This window comes from Peromyscus californicus, unplaced genomic scaffold (genome assembly GCF_007827085.1).
Source record: "Peromyscus californicus insignis strain IS unplaced genomic scaffold, ASM782708v3 Scaffold_14__1_contigs__length_90479793_seg_2, whole genome shotgun sequence".
Classification (NCBI taxonomy): domain Eukaryota; kingdom Metazoa; phylum Chordata; class Mammalia; order Rodentia; family Cricetidae; genus Peromyscus; species Peromyscus californicus.
In genome coordinates this window covers 64,891,632-64,897,631 of record NW_026294436.1, presented here as the reverse complement: position 1 = coordinate 64,897,631, position 6,000 = coordinate 64,891,632, and positions in this window count along the sequence as shown.

Below are 6,000 nucleotides of genomic sequence, written 5' to 3'. Positions count from 1 at the left end.
CGATAACTTACACCTGATCCCCAGGACCCATGTACAAACCAAATGGGATAACTTACACCTGATCCCCAGGACCCATGTACAAACCAAATGGGATGACTTACACCTGCAATCCCAGTTTGGGAGGAGGAGGCAGGTGGGTCCCTTGCTGGTCAGCCAGCCTAGCATACTTGGCCACTTCCAGTCCAATGAAAGAGCCTGTCTTTATACAAGGTGCCTGAGGATCAAGACTGAGCTTGTCCTCCGGCCTCCACACCAACGTCTCCTCTCCCATGCACACAATACATGTTTAACTGGGAGGTTGAACTGTGTATATTCACTGTGTCCAATGCCAGATTTTATAGTTGCCAAGTTATTTAAATTCTTCTCTCAACAGACACTTTTCATCTGTGTAGCTGTCTTTGCCTTGTAGGGGGGAGCGGGGAGGGGTGTGTCAAGAGAGAACCAAGAATTTCTCAATAGGCTCTTGTCTGTTTACCAAGAAGGAAAATTCTAAGCAGTATATTTTCTGTCTTCCCTATTCTCTAGTAAAAAGCTTTTTAGAATGTGTGTCTGCGAGTGTGTGTGTGTGTGTGTGTGTGTGTGTGTGTGTGTGTGTGTGTTGCCCACATAAAGGGGCTAAGAAACAGACAAGATGGTCCCATGAGTAAAGGCTGTTACAACCCTGACAACCTGAACGCATGTGGTAGAAGGAGAGAACCAACTTTTGCAAGTTGTCCTCTGGGTTCCAAAGGCACACCATGGCATGCATGCATGCATGCATTCGCACGCAGACACACATAAATAAATAAAATCTTAAAAATGTAAAGTGCTGGGGTGTGGCTCAGTAAAGTGCTTGCCTAGCATGAGTGAGTCCCCGGGTTCCATCTCCAATATCACAATAAACAACAATTAAATAAAACATGTTTATATTTTTATCTCCATAGAGGAAGGGATAGATGGGATGTGCCCTGGGCTCAGCTCCCAGCAACGGCTAAATAAATGCCAGAATTCCCTGTCCTCACTTCCACCTATGCTTGTGATGGGCCTGAAGAATCAGGCTTCCGTGGCTGTCTTAAGGCATCTTATTTGGGGGTCTCCCTTTGGTTTTTCAGCAGAGGCCTCAGCATGGTGGTGGTTGTTCCCCTTGGAGAAGGTCCAGTGGGCAATCCTGGACCTGACAGAGACCAAGAATGAATAACAGGAAGCTCCACCTCCTCTTCCTGGGGTCTGAAAAAAAGCCAGGCCCACCCGTGGGGCTGTTCCTGAGCTGCATCTCCAGGAGCCTAGGGGCCCATGGGATCCATCTGTCTAGGTGAAAGGTTCTCTGGCTGGGATACCCTTTTGTCCAGAGCCTTGGGAAAGAGTGCATTGTGAACTGCGAGGACCCGGTCACTTCAAAACACTTCAAAAAGGGCTTCTCCTCCCCCTGGCTGACCACTGATTTGCCTGGAAAACAGCTGCTTCCTTCTGTGTCCCAGGGAAGCACTGTTGCCCTTTTGGCAGCCTTCCTGGTGCCCAGGTGACTCACAGCCCTCCCAGAGCCCAGCTTTTCAGGATGGTCCTCCCCATGAGGGAGCACCTCTGGGCATAACTGTGTTCCCACTGCAGGCCTGCGTGCTGCTCCCCTGTGTAGGGAATGAGGGGCAAGGCGCAGCTCCTGCTGTCCGAGGATCAGCAGGTCGGGGCCCTGTCAGCTCCCTGCAGAGCTAACAGCTGGTTGATGTTCTTCCTGAACAAATCAGGGAAACCCACACCGCCGGCTCTTTAGATAACACAGGTGAGGAAGGACGCTCCTGGCTGCGGAAAGACTGAGTCCCATCTGGAGACGGCTTTCGGAGGGGCTGGGAACCGTCCCGCTCAAGTCTGATTGGTTCCAGAAACAGGAGCCATTATGGGGATTTTATGGGAACCCAAACACAGGAAGAGCTCCAGAGCCCAGCCTCAAAACACAAATTCTCTCTCTCTCCCCCCTCCCTCTCCTCTCCCCCTCTCCCTCCCTCTTTCTTTCTTGGTTGGTAGAGAACCTTCGCCTGCCCTGCCCGTCTCCTTCATTGTCTTCCACCAGCTTGCCTTGCCCACGCTTCCATATTTTCTCTTCCCTGCTTGTTTCTCCTCCTCCCTCTTCTTGTCCAGTTCCTGTAGAAGGGTTCATGGGGGGCAGATCCCCCTTAGCAGAGCCGTGGACATGATAGTGTACTCCCACAAGGACTCCACAGGTTGCCACGTGGTGGGCGCTTAAGGAGAAGAGAGTAACACACCAGATATTTAAAATTCTTTCATTGGGGCTGGGCGGTGGTGGCGCACGCCTTTAATCCCAGCACTCGGGAGGCAGAGCCAGGCGGATCTCTGTGAGTTCGAGGCCAGCCTGGGCTACCAAGTGAGTCCCAGGAAAGGCGCAAAGCTACACAGAGAAACCCTGTCTCGAAAAACGAAAAAAAAAAAAAAATTCTTTCATTGGGTTGGGTGTGGGTTTGGGGGCTGGCATATTTACTGATCAGAGACTCGCCCAGAGTTTTGTGTCAAGTGCCCAGTCTCTACATCGTGCCAGGCAGATGGCTGCCAGATATGTGGCTACCTGGAGTGTGAAGGCTGTAAGCAAGTGCCGGAAGTCAGGAGGAAACCGAGGATGGAGGTCTTGCTCGCACTGCCCTAGCCCTAGGACGGAAGGCAGAGGACTGCTTACTGTGGCCTGGTGTGCAGGGAGACAGACAGGCATGGCCGGGCTGCTGGCGCCCCAGGAATGCAGCTTCACCCTGGTCCGGACCCAGGGACCAGCTACTGCTGTTGTATTTGGATACAGTAGTCTCTCTGGGGGGGGGGGGGGGGGTAAGCAGGAGTGTGAAATGAGTCTGGGATCTCTGATTTTCCGTGGTGTAGTGAAGTGCTCTCTGGAGTTGCCTCTGTTCCCTTGGCCTCACTGAAGGGCCCCCGGCTAGAGCAGCCCCAAGGGGTCCTGAGGCTGTGCTAACAAAGGCGGTTGGGGAGGTGGCTGAGCTCACTCCTGCTTACACAAATGGAAAGTCTAGGAGGTCATTTGACTCCACAAAATACCCCTCTGTGAAGGCGGCTGATCCCAGTTAACCGCCCAAGACGGCGGCGTGCATTCCAAGTCAGCTTTAGCGCAGTCACAGAAATTGCTTGGTAACGGGCAGCTGCCTGGCCCTGCCTTTCCCTGAGCACCCTTCATTTGAATACTCCCGAAGCAGCTGAGTGGGGGACTGGAGATGATGATGACCTTGAGCCACCTAGCTTGTGATTTCAGATCCTTTTAAGAGAAAATCCTCCGCCAAGCAGATGTTAAGAGAAACGAACAGTGGGACAAGGTCAGCAGCAGGGGGCGCCACTCCCTGGCCACTGCCTTGCTCCCTACGGAGGCCGCACAGGCTCCAGATGTCAGCGAGGCCAGTATGGCCCACAAGGGTCACAGTCAGAAATCCCACAGCTAAAGGTAAAACCAGGACTTTTCCCTCCTCAACTTACCAGAGCATCTCAGAGACCCCAGTTAGTGCCAAGGGCCGCCATACTTCCTTCCTCAGGGGACAAAGCTTGACCTGTCCCCTCAGCCAGGCCTGAACTCTGTAAGAGACTGGAGACAGGCTCCTCCTCGAGCCCCTCAGCTCCCATTAGGACCAATCTAGACACTCTGCTGGGGGCTGGGGATAGAATAATCTAGAACCTAGGTAGCTACTGGAGGTAAAAAAAATCATCGTAGGTGATGACCACATGACATTTGATTGGAACTGATGTTATCAATATGTATGTGACCACTTCCCTGGTCACTCTGTTCTTTTTCTTATTTCTAAATTTTTATTTCATTGTTTGTTTGTTTGTTTTGAGACAGGATCTCACTATCCAACTCTGCTGCATTGGCTATGTAGACCAGGCTGGACCCCGAACTCACAGAGATCCTCCTAAGTACTGGAATTAAAGGTGTGTGCTACCATGTCCGGCTACTTACTACTACTTCTTTAAATCTCAATATTGGTTCACCCTAAGTAAACATCAAGGTCACACAGCATCTTTTTCTGATACTCGAAGTTTCAAAGTCAAAAAAGTAGGTCAAAGATGATAAAAGTTTATGATACATGCCAAATTACTTCCTGAAGTATTTATGTCATTTTATAATGTCTTCAGTGCATAAGGGTACCAGTTTCATCTGGCTCTACAATATTTTTTATTATTATTACGATCATCATCATTTCTTTATTTTTATTATTACAGTGTTGAACATCAAGCCCAGGATCCTCTGCACGCACTCAGGAGTAAGTGGATGGACTGCCCCCACCCCCTGTTTTTTGGTTAAACATGTTGGGTTTTTTGTTTTGTTTTTTCTTTTGGTTTTTTGAGACAGGGTTTCTCTGTGTAGCTCTGGCCATCCTGGACCAGGCTGGCCTCGAACTCAGTGATTTGCTTGCCTCTGCCTCCTGAGTGCTGGTCTTAAAGGTGTGAGCTACCACTGCCCAGCATACTTCCCCCCCCTTTTTTTTTTTTTTTTTTTTTTTTTTTGGTTTTTCGAGAGAGGGTTTCTCTGTGTAGCTTTGCGCCTTTCCTGGAACTCACTTGGTAGCCCAGGCTGGCCTCGAACTCACAGAGATCCGCCTGGCTCTGCCTCCCGAGTGCTGGGATTAAAGGCGTGCGCCACCACCGCCCGGCTACTTCCCCCCTTTTAACCTAAGTTTATTTGTTTAGGTTTTTTTCAAGACAGAGTTTCTCTGTGTAACAGCCCTAGTTGTCCTGGAACTAGCTCTGTAGACCAGGCTGGCCTTGAACTCACAGAGATCCGCCTGCCTTTGTCTCCTGAGTGCTGAGATTAAAGGCGTGCGCCACCACTGCCAGCGTTAACTTAAATTTGCCAATGGGAGATGAACGGTACAGAGGGCAAGAGCAGGGCTTGGGGAATCCATGGTCTTAGGGAGCACGAGGGCTCTACCATTTCCTGTTGGATCTGGCAAGTCATTTGACAGCCCCGTGCTTTTATCGGTGAGAACAGTGCCGAGGGATGGTCCAGCAGGGTAGTGCTTGCCTAGCATCCACAAGGCTCTAGATTAAATCGTAACCCCTGTGCAGAGAGAGAAAGAGGGGGAGAGCAGAGAGAGAGTAGGGAGAGGAGGGGAGTGTTGTGGAATATTGTTTTAACTATGTAAAGATGTGTTATACTTGTTTATGGTGTGGAATATTACTGTAACTATGTAAAGGTGTGTTACAGTTGTTTATGCTGCATTTGTTTAATAATGTAGGGATGTGTTGCATTTATTTCCACCTTGCCTGCTTAAGGCACCTGATTGGTCTAATGAGAAGCTGAGCAGCTAATAGCGAGGCAGGAGAGGGATAGGCGGGGCTGTCAGGCGGGGCTGTCAGGCAGAGCGAATAAGCAGGAGGAGAGAGCTAGGCTCCAGAGAGAAGAAGGAGAACAAGGCAGAAAGAGAGGGCCGCACCCGGGGCCAGAAGCCAGGCAGCCACCAGCCAGCCAGACACGAGAAGCAGCGAAATTCAGGTATACCGACGGAAAGGTGAAAGGCCCTGAGGCAAAATACAGATGAAGAAAAACGGGTTAAGTTATAAAAACAGTGGGACAAGCATAAGACAAGGCCAAGCAAGCATTCATAACTAATAATAAGTCTCCGTGTCATGATTTGAGAGCTGGTTGGTGGCCTAAAAGAAAAAGCCTGGTTCAGGGGAGAGAAGGGGATGTGGGGAGAGAGAAGAGAGAAAGAGGAGAGAGAAGGGAGAGAGAGAGAGAGAGAGAGAGAGAGAGAGAGAGAGAGAGAGAGAGAGGGCAAGAGAGAGAGAGAGAATAGTACCATCTTCATAAGTTTGGAAGATGCTTTAGATAGTATGAGCAAAGTTCATGACATAATATGTCAAAGTTTAAAGACACAAACTCGGCCGGGCGGTGGTGGCGCACGCCTTTAATCCCAGCACTCGGGAGGCAGAGCCAGGCGGATCTCTGTGAGTTCAAGGCCAGCCTGGGCTACAGAGTGAGATCCAGGAAAGGCGCAAAGCTACACAGAGAAACCCTGT